Raw genomic sequence first — 17,505 nt, forward strand, 5'->3', positions numbered from 1 at the left:
GTTTGGTACGACTTCTCTTATTCACCCCTACTTCTAAGTTCTAGGTGGCTCCACCCGTGCACTTAAAGATTTTGAGATTCTTGAGCCGATCGAATCTTCTACGAGAAACGTTTGCTAAGATTTTTTTTTGTTTTTCTGTCATCTTTAATACTTATAAAATTGTACTAGTAACAAGTAGTAGGTTCATTAATTTCTAAATGTAATGTTTCATAGTGGATGGGGTCAATGTTTCAACTGAATATAATGTAATAAGATCTTACTCGAGCCCCTCTTAATCTTTTTCAACTCCAACAACTCATTAATACTACTGATAATTTGATTCTTTAATTTTGTACACGTTTATTTTTGTAGTAGGAACTTGGATGAATTATGATAAATAAAGCCTCAAATGAAATTAGTAGTGCGTGGTAATTGTCAGAGAGGGTGATTATTAGACTGCCAATTTCTTCTTGCAGTTCGTGCTCAAATAATACACTTTGTAGAATGCATGTCAAGATTCTACACCCTGTAAAAACAAGCTACTTCCAGTTAATGTGAACCTGAATTAATAAAGGTCGACAATAGGATTCACCTTTGTGCAGCATCACTACATAGACAAATTGTTCGACTCTGAAAAAGAGATCTTGGATGGACTGATCATAGTTTACTACTGTAGTCATGATTTGACTCATTAGAATACACGTTCATCATATTCTTATAGGAGTACCCGATGTATAAAATCGTGTAACTTGATAAAGGTATATAGTTTAATGTGTAAAAATAATTATTATTCCGATGCGCCCTCATCTTCAAATTACAACAACTTAATTAATTACTTCTCTATTATTATTATTATTATTATTATTATTATTATTATTATTATTATTTTCTAGATGCTATTATATTTACCTGGAAAACCAAGTTTTGAAAAAAATAAATAAAATATATAAATATTATTTGTCCAGTTCGAGGGAAACAGACTCCAATACAACACCCACAAAGTAAAATTATAAAGAACAATTATAGTATATACTAATTATACTATCAAGCAATTAACTTTTTTTTCGAGTTTTAATTTGATAATGTAAAGATTATTGTACACTTTCAATCTTATAAAATACATTGTTAGTATATAAAAATTAGGGAGCAGCTCTGCTCCATTAACCCATTAAACTTAAACGAAAAATTGGGGGTTAGGGGAGGAAAGAAGCAGGAAAGAAGGAAAGGTTCATAGTCTCCCATGCAAATTTTCAATTACGTAAATGACAAAACGCAAGCACGTGAAGTACAAGTTGCTCACAGGAAATCTCATACCATGTTAGACCTATAATTATAATGCACAGCACGTTTATAGAAGATCTTGTTGCACGAGCAAAACATAAGAGCCATCACTAATGGAACTAGCTAGCTTGCGTAAAATAGATCTACCATCCATAAATTCAACCCGACAGCATAAAAGAACAGACACACCATTAATTTTCTTTCTTAGTTCTTACTTAAGAGACCAATTATGTGGTCCCTAATTTTATGTTTCCCTTTCGGTATGGCATGGACCATTATTAAATTTGGATAATCTTGTTTACTGTTAACTTTATTCCTTGAAGTGGTAATCACTGCATCGTTAAGCCAGGATCCTGCTTAATTGTGACATTCTTTTCGTCTAACTATTGCTGTTTAAGAATCAATCCTATACGTTGGGCTTCACTTTGATTACGTAACATTCAATCTATGCAAATTATCTACTCTTTCTTTTTCTTAATCACATGTACAGACCGAACTATTGATGTCGTTTGGGTAGAAGAAATATATTTTCATTATTACACCAATACCGCAGTGACTCCGAATGATGTGTAGAGTGAAGTTTTTGGCTTGTTGGCTGTTGAAAACGCGTTTCTAATCTCGTGTTTCTGACCCTATACTCTGATTCCAGTAACACAACATTTCGATTTTTTCAGTAATATTTGGTAGCCTGGTTGGTTTTCCTTCTTTATATGTGTATACAGGTAAAATCGGGGCTGATGATCACTTTGATTTTCCGAAGGGGAAAATGAAGAAAGGACATAACTACATGGAATCGGATAGCAACCTCTCGTACTAGGGCCCGAGCGAAGCGCTTACCACTGGAGCCATCGAGACGACGCCCCCCGAATCCGGTTCGAACTCCAAGACCTCATAAAGCATTACCAAATGATTGCACACGACCAACGAAGGGCCGTGATATCCGCGCTCAACGGGATATCACAACGAGGTACTCGGCCCGTATCTGCAGCAAATCAATAATTAACGAAAAAGAATTTTTTTTACCATTCTTAGAGTTATACTAGAGATGAAACTCTCTTACTATATAAAATGAGTGATTTTTATTCAAGAAACACATGGTAGCATGCATATCAAGGCAGTATAGACTTGTTTTCTCTACTTCTAAGCTACTCAAAGGTTCTTATTTTTGTTCATAGCTCTTCATATTTGGCCCCGAATTGAGCAGAACAATTGTTAAGCTCAGACCCGAGCCGGGACCTAATACAACAACTGGTTTGGTTATTTATTTTACCTTTAATTCGCTTATCTAAAGTTATTGATCGCTTGTATTGAATCAATCCACCTATCCTTAAAACTGCGTCTAAATTCAATTGTTATCCATTTCTAAGGGCAAACAGCTTGGCTTCCACAGTGGGGCTAAGGATAATAGTGGTAATTTGATACAAATTTCCATAACACACTCTATTTTACACTTGTTCTTTAAGATTCCAATTTCAGGTTTGCTTGAAGATGTCAAACTCTCAGTTTGCTCACTTGAACGTTGAGGCTGAGTCTGGCCATTATGGTGAAAATAATAACTTGGTGCCTAGCAATGAGGTACCCCTCATTGATCCTAACTGAGTCCCAGCTGCCAATCCAATTGACGTCAAGTCACATGTGGCTATCGACATTCACCTGCCAACTGACCCCGAGAACAACGTTCGAGATGGCCCACGAGTAACGGTTCAAAAAACACCCGTAGATGGAGGTGATGGGATAAGCCTGTGTCTAATATTTGAAATGTTGCAGGATAAATAGGTGGTGATAGTGTAACTACAAAATCAAGGCCAAACTCCTTGTAGGGTCGAGCCAGAATGGTCCTGGAGGAGTACCCAAAGAAGTGAGCAAAACACCGAGAGGGCAAATGAAGCTGAGCTCGGGACCAACTCCGAAATAATGAAGATGCTTAAGGAATTGACAAAGCGGGTGGAATCAGGCGAGAAGAAAATTGAGGCCAATGACAAAAAGTGGAGAACTATAACTACATAGTCGATCAAATCCCAGGAGCACCCTCTATACTGAAAGGCCTAGACTCTAAGAAATTTGTCCAAATGCCTTTTCCTCTGAGCTCGGCACCGAAGCCAATCCCGAAGAAGTTTCGTATGCCCTATATTCTAAAATAGAATGGAACCACAGATCCAAATGAGCACATGACCTCCTACACGTGTGCCGTCAATGGGCGTGACTTGGAAGATGACAAAATCGAGTCGGTTTTGCTGAAGAATTTTAGAGAAACTCTATCAAAAGGAGCAATGATATGGTATTACAACTTACCCCCAAATTCTATCGGGTCGTTTGCTATGCTTGCAGATGCTTTTGTGAAAGCGCATGCTGAGATCATCAAGGTCGAGACCAGAAAATCGGATCTTTTCAAGGTAAAATAATAAGATAACAAAATGCTCAGGGACTTCATATCAAAGTTTCAAATGGAACGGATAGACTTGCCTCCTTGTTGCGGATGATTGGGCCGTTTAGGAATTCACCCAAAGACTTAACCCCCGAAGCTCCTTGGCTTCATAGCAGATAAAACAAAATTTGACAGAGTACCCGGTGGTAACTTGGGTCGATGTCTACAACAGGTGCCAATCAAAAATCATAGTCGAGGACGATCAGCCTGGGGGCCCTTTTGGGTCCGTTTATTCCATCAGAGCCAGCGATAGGTCTAGAAAAGTCATCGATCATGATCCGAGACCGAGCATAGATCGGTACCAACCGTATAGTAGAGATAGAAGGGGTAACGGATCTGGGCGTCATCCTACGAAGAACGAGAAGAGGAGTGATCGAGGCCATAGTAACTGGGGACATATGAGTAAAATCGGTTTCGATAGGACACTCGGGGACAAATAGCACCAATATCATCGGAATATGATTTCAATGTTGATGCTGCCAACATCGTATCTGCCATTGGGCGCGTCAAGGATACCAAGTGGCCTCGACCATTGTTGTTCGACCCTAGACAGATAGACCCTAACTTGATGTGAAAGTATCATGGCACTCATGGCCATGGGACCGAGGAGTGCCGACAATTAAGAGAAGAAGTGGCTCGGTTATTCAATAACGAGCATCTCCGGGAATTTCTAAGTGATCGAGCAAAAAATCGCTTCTGGAATATGGACTCCAACAAATAGACCAAACAAGAAGAACTTCAGCATGCCATCAACATTATCATTGGAAGGGTCGATGTCCCCCAGAGACCAATGATAAAGCGCACTAAAGTTTCCATCACAAGGGAAAAATGAACCTGAGATACAACCGCATAATGATGCATTGGTAATATCTGTACTTATAAATAAATCTCGAGTTAAGCGTGTGTTGATTGATACAAGCAGCTCGGCCAATATCATTAGATCAAAGGTCGTAGAACAGTTGGGTTTACGAGACCAAATAGTGCAGGCAGCTCGGGTGTTGAACGAATTTAACATAACATGTGAAACCACTAGAGGGGAGATAACCCTACTGGTGAACACCACCGGGACCATCCAGGAAATACAGTTCTATGTGATTTAAGGGGATATGAGATATAACTCTCTATTCGGAATACCATGGGCTCGCAACATGAGGGTCGTACATTTGATCTTGAACCAGGCATTGAAGTTCCCTACACTGGAAAGGGATCAAGACAATGTACGAAGAGCAGCCAACTAAAAAGGAGATGCTTGCAGTCGATGAAGTACTCTAGGTACCCGCTGTTTCGACATTAAAAATCACAGAGCCGACCAAAAAGGCCGAAGTCAAATAGAAATCACAGATGTCTATCCCGCTCAGACCGGAGCAATGAGGAATTAATGAAGAGGATGGTTACGAAATTTCGAGATCATTCATAGATCGTGATGATACCGACGCCACTAAATCGACGGTCGAGGAGCTAGAGAAAGTCATATTAACCGAACACCTACCGGATCAAAAGGTATACTTGGGCACCGGGTTAACCCCATAGCTCAGGAAAGAACTCATTAGTTTCCTTAAAATTAACATATCTTTTTTTTCCTGGTCCCATCTTTATATTACAAGGATCCCACCGGAGACTCAAAAGCTGAGTTTGGATCCAAAGTCCACCGATTAAATAGAATATAAGACCTTAATCCGAGGTCAAGCATGCATTCATCAAATACGAGGTTTCTAAACTTCTTAAAATAAGGTCTATTCGGGAAGTTAAGTACCCAGACTGGTTAGTTAATATAGTAGTAGTGCCTGAAAAAGGAAATAAGTTAAGAATGTGTGTAAATTAGAAATACTTGAACAGGGCATGCCCTAAGGATTCCTTTCCTTTGCCTAACATCGATCGTATGATCGACGCGACAGTCGAGCATGAGATACTCAGTTTTCTCGATACCTATTCCGGGTACAACCAAATTCGGATGGACCCGGGCGATCAAGAAAAAATATTCCTTTATCACTAAATTCGGTACCTATTGTTATAGCATAATGCCATTTAGATCAAAGAACGTCGGTGCCACTTATCAACGCCTAGTAAATTGGATGTTCGATGAACAAATAGAAAAATTAATGGAAGTATATATTGAGGGCATGCTGGTTAAGTCCGTGCAAGCTGAACCCGGAGAAATGCGCTTTCGGGGTCTAATCAGGGAAGTTCCTTGAGTTTATGGTTTCCAATCAGGGGATCGAGATTAATCCCGACAAAATTAAGGCCATAGAAGACATCATTGCGGTGGACAACGTCAAGGCTGTTCAGAGGTTGACCGGACGTATAGCAGCCCTGGGCTGGTTTATATCGAGGTCCTCAGAAAAAAGCCATCGGTTCTTCTAACTGTTGAAGAAGAAGAATAATTTTTCCTGGACCCTAGAGTGTCAACAAGCTTTGGAAGAACTCAAACTGTACCTTTTGAGTCCACCCCTACTCCACACTTCGAAGGCAGATGAGAAACACTACGTTTACTTGGCGATATCTAATATGGCGGTTAGTGGAGTCTTAGTCCAAGAAGAGGAAGGTATGAAATTTCCTATTTGCTATGTTAGTAGAACTCTAGGTAAGGCCAAAACAAGGTATCCTCACATGGAAAAATTGGCGCTCGCTTTGCTAAGCGCCTCTAGGAAGTTTAAACCATACTTTCAGTGCCACCCCATATGTGTCATAACCTCTTACCCACTAAGAAACATTATGCACAAACCTGAGCTCTCGGTCCAGTTGGCCAAATGGGCCGTAGAAATTAGCGGGTACGATATCGAATATCGACCCTGAAACGTCATCAAATCACAAATTTTAGCATACTTCGTGACTGACTTTACGTCGGCCTTAATACCCAAAGTCAAAAAGGAATTGTTGGAAGCCTCAGGGACTTCCTCGGGAATCTCTTCCCTCTTTACGGATGGTGCTTCTAACGCAAAGGGGTCCGGACTTGGCATTGTGTTCAATCCGCCTATAGGTAACATAGTTAGGCAGTCTATTAGAACTGTGAAATTGAATAACAACGCGGTCGAGTATGAGTCCAAGATTGTAGGTCTCGAATTGGCTAAAAGCCTTGGGGCCGAGGTGGTCGAAGCTAAGTGCGATTCCCTCCTTATGGGAAATCAAATCAATGGGATGTTCGAAGTAAAAGAGAAACGAATGCGGAGTTATCTAGACAAATTGCGGGTAATGCTGCATAAATTCAAGGAATGGACCCTACAACACATGCCCCGAGATCAAAATAGCGAGGTCGATGCTCTGGCTAACTTGGGATCATCGGTTGATGACGATGAATCAGCTCAGGAACAGTCGTACTGCTCATGAAATCGGTGGTAGAAGAAGGACGTGCCAAAATCAGTGGTAGAAGAAGGCCATGCCGAAATAAACTCAACAAGCTTAACCTGGATTGGAGGAACAAGTACATAGATTACTTGAAGTCTGGGAAATTGCCCTCGGATCCTAAAGAATCGAGAGCTCTATGTACGAAGGCATCCAGGTTTAGCTTGTCCGAAGAGTCTCTGTTCAAGAGGACATTCGATGGCCCACTGGCCATAAGCTTGAGGCCGGGGGATACCGAATATGCTTCGAGAGAAGTTCACGAAGTCACTTGCGGAAACCATTTGAGGGCAGAATCTTTGGTTCGAAAATTAATTAGGGTCGGCTATTATTGGATCGAAATAGAGAAAGATACAAAGGACTTTGTACGAAGATGCGACGCCTGCAAAAGACACATACGGATGATCCACCAACGGGGAGAACTGCTTCATTCGGTCTTGTCCCCATGGCCTTTCATGAAATGGGGAAAGGACATTGTCGGTCCCCTCCGTGGACACCTAGTAAGGCTCAATTCATACTATTTATGACCGATTATTTTTCTAAATGGGTCGAAACCTAAGTGTTCGAGATAGTCCGGGAAATGGAAATCATTGACTTCATTTGGGATCACATAATATGCCGATTCGGGATACCAACCGAGATCGTGTGTGATAATGGGAAGAAATTCATCGGCATCAAGGTAAACAAATTTTTTTAAAGATCACAAGATTAAAAAGATCTTATCAACTCCCTATCACCCTGGTGGGAACGGACAGGCGGAATCAACAGACAAGACCATACTTGAAAACTTAAAAAAGAGGTTGACCGATGCCAAAAGGAAATGGAAAGAAATCTTGCCCGAAGTCTTATGGGCATATCGTACAACCTCGAAGTCTAGTACCAAAGCCACTCCGTGTTCATTGGTCTAGGATACCGAAACATTAATACCAATCAAAGTGGGAAAATTAAGCCTCAGGTTCCGATATGCGATCGAAGAGTCGAATGGCGAGGCCATGAACACGAGCCTGGAACTATAGGATGAAAGGTGTAAGGCCGCCCTAGTCCAGTTGGCCGCTCAGAAACTGCAGATAGAAAGATACTACAACCAAAGAGCCAATCTCCAACACTTCAAGATCAGGGATTTGGTGTTAAGAAAAGTGACGCTACATACTCGGAACCCGAACGAGGGGAAATTGGGACCAAATTGGGAAGGACCATATCGAGTCATCGGAATTACCAGCAAAGGCTCGTACAAACTCGATGCAGGAAACGGTGTACAACTACCGAACAACTGGAACATGGCACACTTCAAAAGGCACTACTTCTAAGGTGCAACCTCATTTACTTTTTAATAATATTATGAATCGGACTAACATTTGCAGGCAACGGCCAAGGGAGAATGTGACTATTAGTTCTGAAAGCATGCGTTGCACTCTTTTCCTTTGAACCAGTTTTGTCCCAAAATGGGGGTTTTAGCAAGGTTTTTAACCAGGCAACAGTAAATCGTGCTAACTTAGAATCGACGGTCGGTCTCAACCGGAGTCAATAGTCCTTCATTTTGCATTAACAGTATTCGAGCCCTCTCAAGATCGATCTCGAATACTGGGCCCATTACCCTCCAGTTAAGGTTCTTAGCAAGGATAAAAGAAAACTTTGTACTTAATTAGCTAAGGATCGGTGATTAGAATTTATTGTAAGGGCCAAACGATCGAATGAACCGTGCCCACATAGTCCACCTAAGCCATGATACAAGCTTTTACACACTTTTAATCATGTACTTTACATACATAAATGAAATAAAATTCCTACCTTTCTACTACACATTTTTGCCTCTTAAATTATGGATCTTAAGATCCCATGGGCTACCCATCGGGGACTATCGAGCCCAAAGGTCACCCTTATTCAGGGACTATCGAGCCTAAAGGCTACGCCTATTCGGTGACTATCGAGCCCAAAGGCTACCCCTATTCGGGGGCTATCGATCCCAAGGGCTACCCTACCCGGGGACTATCATCCGAAAAAAGTTCGGGCAACTCGGGCTACCAAATCCCAGAGGCACAAAACCTATTAGGTAGTGCCTAAACAAAAAAGGATATGGTCACCCTAAAAAATGACTCGGAGACGTCCGAAGCTCGTAATTAGAACATAAGACTTTATCAAAATTCAAAACCTGCTAAAAGGTTACCATCAGGAAAAGCATCGTCTAAAATCACTTAAGCATCTTGACAAATCTTCCGGTCATACCGAGTTTTCAAAGGTTCGAGCAAACAAAGTTTTATGAAAGTCAAATTCCGTTCAGACCTCTGAAAAACGAACGCTTAACTACTACATTTGATTCTATCCTAAGGCATTAGAAACATTTTCAAGAGTAGAAATTATTAAAAAATGTTATAAAGGTAAAGATTCGAAATTGCCATAAAGGGAAAATTTATATATATTCCGGAATGTATTTACAAAGTCCCAACAAAAACGGCCTCAAAATAAACAAAAAGTTTACATAAGACAAAAATTTAAAAAGAACTAAGGCATTTATGCATGGACTTCATCGGGGCCCGACTCGTTGCCAGAACCATCGGAGCACTCAGATCCATCAGAACCATCGGCATCTTCGGGCTCGTAAAGCTTCTTCGCTTTGGACTCGAGCCTTTTGGCTTCCTCGATCTCAGCCTATAGGTCGAAACCCCAGGTGTGGATCTCTTCGAGGGTCTCTCTCCGGGACAGTCACTTTACATATTCGGCCTTTGTCTTCAAATAGGCCTCAACAGCCTCCATGTTGGCTTTGTACTGGGCCACCATTTCTTCGGCATCAGCGAAGGTTATGTCCAATTTGGACTTCACTACCTCATATTCTCTACTGAGGGTGTCCCGCGCAGCACTGACTGAGCTCAATTGTGCTCGAAGATCATTATTCAGCTGAGACCACTTGTCGCCTTTCTCCTTCGCCAACTAAAGTTGATTCTCGACCGAAGCCAGCTGTGTATTAGCTATTTCCTTCTTTGAAGCCAATAGGTCCATTTTGCTTTTCCACCCATTGGTCATGGCCTAGACCCTGTTCATCTCGGCTCGGAGTTGGTCGATCTAGTCGATCTTCTATTGAACTTGCGATGTTTTGTCGTTTGTCACCATGACTAGCTCCTCATTTTTAACTTCAAAGACCTTTACCTTTTCAACCAGGTCGGCATGTTCCTGCTCGGCCTGAAGGTCCTTGAGGGCCCCATTTTGTTTCTCACTTAGGAGCTTGTACATATCCTTCTTTCAAGCGTGCTATTTGAATTTGAACTCGATCTAGCAGATATCAGAGCAGTATTGGAGAAAGCTCTCGTAGTGAAGTACCGGGCCTGTAAAATGAGGAAAGTAGTGAGAAATATCAAAACCTTACAGAAATTCAAAAGGGAGTATTGATGCCTTACCCGATTAAGCGCCTGTTGCGCCTCGTTGAAAAGACACGGTGCACCCACCTCATTTATCTTTGCCTCCTCCTCCTCGGTCACCAGGCATCAAAGGTAACTGGCTATACCCATAGGAGTGGATAGAACCTGAGCATCCTCAAGGACAGTAAAAATAACAGCTCTCTTGCGACCGGGGTTCTTACTCGGAGTAGGAAACTGATTAACCAATTATAGGGTCGAGTTCGGTCCACCAGCTTCCAAAGATACATCCTTCTTAGGGACTACCAGGTCACCCAACCCAGAAAAATCTTTGAAAGTAGACGAATCCATGCCATCGAAGAAGGAATGAAGGGGGTCGTCCACACTGTGGACTCCTTTACTTGACTTCTCTTTTCCTTCTTGGGCCTCCTCAAGCATGGACTCGGTGTAAGATGGTGTCTCCATGATTTCCATTATTCCAGTTGCTTCCTTCGGAGAAAAACCGGCTTCTTGAGGGGTCTCGGCCCCTGACTCCATCCCAGCCTCTTGAGTCGGAGGGAGGTCAGTCTCACAGCCCGCCCCCTTGGCTGCTGCCTGCTCCCCTGCAAGGATCGATAGTGGGCAATAAAAATATCATCTTCTTCAGATGCATCCTTGAGCTGGAGAAGGGAGTCAGAATCCATCACCCGGGAGTTGGTACTTTTCTTAGGCTTACAAGCCACTCTCTTCTTCGGCATCACCTCGGATCTTGGAGAGCTCAAAGACTTTTTTTTTCTCTTCTTCTTTTCCACCGTGGTAGCCCCGGGCTGTCCTGTAACGGAGGAGTCAATAAGTAGGGATGAATCCTCGTCCCTCTTCAACGACCTAAGTTCGGTGGTCTTAGGCAAACTTGCGAAGGAAAGAGAAAGGGTCAACATTATAAAAGTTCAGAGCATAATAGTAACCATTTTGGGAAAGGCCTTACCATGAGAACGGGCCTCCCATGGGCCCTTTGAAAGCTTGCGCCACGAGCACTCAAAATATGACATCTGCTTGCAGATTCCCTCGATCCACTCAAACCGAGGGACCACATTGGGAACCCGGGCAACAATTGCAAGATTGCGAATACGAATGATGAGAAAGGAAATGAAGAAAAATTAACACTTAAGGAGAGGCTGCACTTACAAGATGCATTCCACTTCTCGAGGAACAGAAGAAACTCGGGAGGGATCAAATCTTCAGTCTTCACCTGAACGAAGTGTCACTGCCAGCCTCGGTCTCGATCCTCATAAATACTCGAAAAATGAGGCATGCTGGCCCGACGAATGAGCTTGATTAGTCCCCCTCAAAAAATTTGGGGACTGTATAGATGTAGAAGGTAGTCGAGGGTGAACCGAGAGGACTCGGTGTGGCTCACAAAATAATAGAGGAAGATCACGATCCTCCAAAGAGATAAGTGGATTAAACCAAGGCATACCTCGTACCTCTTACAAAAGTCCACAATCACCGGGTCTACCGGGCCTAGAGTGAAGGGGTACGTGTAAACACTTAAGTACCCCTCCACGCAGGTAGTAATATCATCCTCATGCCCGGGGACTACTACACCTTTGCCTTCCTATCTACAAGAAAGACATCTTTGGTAACGGAGTATATATACCTCGATGCTCCTTCATCCTGGTCCTGTTTGGATGAGGTCTTCTCGACTTTGAAGTCTTTCGTGGTTAAGCAACCACTGAGTATAAAGTTTTCATGGGAGGCTTGGGGGCAATAACCTCAGGAGCGGCCACTACGGGAATAGCCACTTCGGAAGCATCCACCTCAGCATTTATGGTAGGGTGGGAAGATGAAAAGGCAGCATGTTGAGGAACCGATTTGGAAGTTTTAGCCCTTGCTAGCTGATAAAATTTGAAAATTTAAAGAAAAGGTATGAATGTTTGAAGGAACAAGTTTGAAGGCTGAAGAGTAGAGTATGAAGATTTGAAGAAAACTTGGTAAGAACCTAAGAAAAATTATGAGATTTGAAGATCAAAGATGAATATATGAAGGTTTGAAAGAAGTTGGTGATAGCTAGGAAATACGAAGGTGGAAGCTTGATCGGAAAGTGGAAACAAAGCAAAGGGTAGAAGCTTTTATAGGGGAAGTACGCGACTGATGGGATGTTTCGACTTCTTCTTCGTTTCGGTTGTAACATATGAAGGAAGGAAGCGGGGAACATCTATCGTTTCGCATCATTTCAGTAAACCTACTCTCTGAGAAATGAGGGAACTATATATATACGGGTAAAACCGGGGCTGATAAGCACTCCGATTTTCTGTAGGGGCAAATGAAGCAAGGACAAAACTACTTGGAATCGAAGCTAGGAACCTCTCGTACTAGGGCCTGAGCGAAGCGCTTACCACCGGAGCCATCGAGACGAAGCCCCCCGAATCCCGATGCAAACTCTAAGACCTCAGAAAGCATTACCAAACGCTTGCACACGACTAATGAAGGGTCGTGATATTCGTGCTTAATCGGATATCATGGCGAGGATATCGTCCTGTATCGATAACAGATCAGTGATTAATAAAAAAGAAGATTTTTATCTTTCTTAGAATTATACTAGGGATTAAACTCTCTTACTATATAAAAGGGGTGATTTTTATTCAAGAAACACATGGTAGCATGCATATCAAGGTAATATAGACTTGTTTTTGCCGCTTCTAAGCTATTCAAAGGTTCTTATTTTGTTCATAGCTCTTCATATATGTATATATATATTTGGCTCCGAATCGAGGGCAGAACAATTGTTAAGCTGAGATCCGAGCTCGGACCTAACACCACAACTGGTTTGGTTATTTATTTTACTGTTAATCCGCTTATCTAATGTTATTGATTGTTTGTATTGAATCAATTCACTTATCCTTAAAATCACGTCTAAATTCAATTGTTATCCGTTTCCAAGGGTAAACAATATGCCAACCAGATTTTAATCGGGCACAAACAATTTTACTTTCAATAAGAGAGGCTCCTTGCCTAAATAATAATCACTTCGAGTTGTGCTTACCCTTTATTCCTTTGTCGAGGAATCGGGAAAAACTTTGCCCCCGATTTTATCCGTACACAATCGTAATTTTATGCATGGTCATTGAACTTTTGTGTTTGTTACCCAAAAGTCATTTTTTTTTGTTACGTAAAGATCATTCAATTTTGTGTTCATTGTACAAAAGTCACTTTCTTACTTTTATTACACAAAAATTATTTTACTTTGCTCTAGTTATCACAAAAGTCACATTTTTTACTTGAAAAGTCTATTTTGCCCTTGATATTATATAAACCTTCATATTTTTGTAATACCTTCTATATTATATACTATATAATATATTTTTACTTATATATTTTATTTATAAATAAAATAACTTAATATTATTTTATTTATTATTTTTATAATATATTCATATATTTAATTTTTTCTAACTTTAATTTTCAAGATATATCAGTAGCGTTATAAAACAACTTTTTTCAGCAATTCTTTTTTTGAATTTAATTGGCCGACCAAAGTTTGTCGGTAATTTCCGACCAACTTTGGTTGGTATGCCCTTCCGACCTTCAAAATACCGACCACACGTTAATGGTCGCGTTTTGGACGGTTATTGACCATTACCGACCAACTTTGGTCAATTTTTTTGGACGGTTTTTTCCAAATTTCTAGTAGCATATTTTTTCAAATAATCAATTGCCCAGGTTAATCCCCAAGAAAATATCCCCAGCTAAATTCGCATGTAGAGTTACCTATGGATCTTCCTTCAGATTAACATATGATTTTTTTCTCATTTTCTTTGTTTGTTTACCTGCGAATTTTCTCACCGAAATGTACTTGCCGATTTATTTCTCTACTAATATATATTATAGTTACTGACAAATTTAATAACGCTACTAATATATTTTAAAAATTAACATTAAGAAAAAATTAAATATACGAATATATTATAAAAATAATACATAAAATAATATTAAGTTATTTTATTTAGGCAGAATAGCCTGACAGACACCTTTACTTATTAGCCTTTGACATTCCGGTCCCCTTACTCCACATAGTTTCAACCAGGCACTTAAACTTGTTTAAAACATTAATTTTAAACACCTTTGATACGTGTGTTGTTCACTCGCGCTGATATAAAGGACAAATCATATCCACCTTAGATAAATTAATACCACGTCATTATTTATTTTTACAAAAAATACTTTTTAATAAAAATATCAAACTCATCCCTTTCTTTTCCAAAAAAAAAATCCAAACCTTCCTGCTCTCTCTACCATTCTATCTCTGCCTCTTTCACCCATCACCGCCACCCTTCCTTTTCCATCTGAAAACACTCAATCAAACCTATTTCATTTTATTTGTCCAAATTATTTTTTATTACTACAATCTATTCAACCAGCCATGGTGTTCCTGCCGCCACCATCGCCGGCGACCACTCCAAAATCACCATTATCTCTCCTCTTCTCTTCACAGTTATGTCATCCTTTCAAAACCCAGACAATGAATGAGCTTAAGAAAATCTATCTTTAAATTTTCTTTCAAGCCAAACACCCTAGAGCAACACCAAAAAATTGAAAAAGAAAGAGAAGAATGTTTCACTCAGTATTTCCTACCTCAAAATCCTTATTGACCCCTTCAGCTATAGCCGAGAAAATTATAAAACTAACAAAATACAGGTTCGTCGTCAACAGTCAATGATGACCCAATTTTGGCTTGGAGCGCTATTTTAAAGCTTCACCGTCACTTAATTCTCTGACGTCTTCATCGGCTTCTTCCGTTATTTTGAGAAAAATAAAAATTAAACAACTTTGTTCCTTGACTAGCTACTCTGTTAAGCTCTATCAATTTGGTTTTTTCATGTGTTATAATACTATTTTTTTTTTTTTATCATAGCTCCAGTTGATTGCTAAAATTGGAGAAGAAATAATGTAATGGTGTTTGGAAAACTTTGGCTGAAACAAAATTTATTCTTCGAGGGTGGCTTTTTAGGGATTTGGGGGTAAGAAGCGGATGGGATAGAGAGGGGCGAGATAATGGCTAGCGTTGTTTTTTTTTTCATTTTTCTCTTTTATTATTTTCTAATCAAATTTTGTATAGTTACTCGCTTTTAGGAGCGTGCAATTACTTATTTTGTTTGACTCAGCAAAACAAAGGCCACATAAGCTTGGTCAATGGTTAGAGGTGTTTAAAATTAATGTTTTAAACAAGTGTCTGGTTGAAACTATGTGGAGTAGGGGGACCGGGATATCAAACCCGAATAAGTAAAAATGTCTGCAGGCTATTCTGCCTTTTATTTATAAATAAAATACATAGGTAAAAATATATTATATAGTATATAATATAGAAGGTATTACATAAATATGAAACTTTATATAATATCAAGGGCATAATAGACTTTTCAACTAAAAATGTGACTTTTGTGATAGCTTGAGCAAAGTAAAATGATTTTTAATTTGTATAACAAAAGAAATAAAAATGACTTTTATGTAATGAACACAAAGTTGAATGATTTTTACGTAACAAAAAAAAATAATTTATGGGTAACAAACACAAAAGTTCAATGACCATAAATAAAATTAACTCAAAAATTATACCAGTAAACATTAGACCAAGTTTAACGTTGTCCTCAATGGGTAAAAACAACACCCAGTAACTTTATTGATTGAAGGCTTGTTTAGTCCTTTGAATTGCCCCAGTAATACACTAGAGGCTGTTTTTATTAGTTTAAATGAATTCCTTTATACTTCTTTATCAATATTACATTAGACACCTTGTTAACCACACACAAAAAAAAAGTATGGTCAAATAATCAATGAGGCTTTGGATACGTTTTAAAAATTAGAAAGAGAAAAGTATTAGGCTACAGCTGACTTTGAGTACAGAGTTTGATGATGTCGGAAATTATACCAGCTACCTTATTTTTTATTACTTCACAGCTCCATGTAGGAGAAGATTGCCTATGTGGTATGGTTTTAGTTGGCTTAAGTTTTGACTAATTTAGGAAACCGGTCATGATTATTCATGTTTAATTCTCATCGAGTGTTTGGCTGCGACAAGACAAGAGGGGTTGCTCTAATAGTCAGCATTCCCTATCTACAATTCCTGAGTTATGGGTTCGAGTCACCAAAGGAGCAGTGACTCCAACAAAAATGATCTTAAGGAAATCAAAAGAGAGGGGAATAAATAAATAAATAAATAAATAAATAAATAAAAAGTAAGTGTCTAGCCGCTGAAATTTGCATTAGCTGCTCGATCAACATTCAAGGTACCTGGACCTAATATTAAATTTCGCACGAACTTCATATGCTGTAACTAACACTTGATAGTTTCTTCCCTTCAACGTATCCTATACTAGATTGCATAAACCACACCTTTTTAAGACATGCATCTATTGAGTCAAACTGCAAGAACACTTTCCACTTTTAACCAAAAGAAACAAAGTAAAGGTTAAAAATAGGATTCCACGTTGTGCATACAAATTCAATGTGTATGAATATATAAAGACACCGGATTAGCGATAATCAGGTATATATTTTTGTCATTAATTTCCTCCAAGAAAAGCAATCAAATTGGATAAGGGTGTTTCTATCGTGATAAAGGGGACACCAAAATCTTATCATAGTTTAAGCAAGTAACTATTTGTTAGTGTGTGGGGGTTGGCATTACATAGTTATTCAGCTAGCTAGCTGGTGTCAAGAAGATATTTGGCACAAGTCATTTTGGTGATAGATGATGCAACATAGATAATCCATATAAAATTCATAGAGACTATAAGTGAATGGTACTCTCATTTGTACCAATTTCCGGACATATTGTCCTTGAATTATATGAATGGTAATGTAAATTGAACCTATGTATCAGATGCAATCTCGATCACTGCCTTGTCGCAATTTTAATCTTTAAGTCATATGATGTGATTCCAAAAAGAAAAAAGAAATAAAAAATACAAAGCCGACAACTAAATAACAAATTGATGACATAGCGAACCATTTCGTTAGTCAAATCACTATCAAATACATGACATTTCCCCTTTTCTTTTGTGTGCTTGTTTTTGCAGTGCAAAATTATCCAAAGCTGCACTGTTGATAAAGTAAAGTCTGAAAATCAGGGATCCTTTTAACTTTGCAAAACTTTGTTTC

Source organism: Nicotiana tabacum, chromosome 10 (genome assembly GCF_000715075.1).
Source record: "Nicotiana tabacum cultivar K326 chromosome 10, ASM71507v2, whole genome shotgun sequence".
NCBI classification, from domain to species: Eukaryota; Viridiplantae; Streptophyta; class Magnoliopsida; order Solanales; family Solanaceae; genus Nicotiana; species Nicotiana tabacum.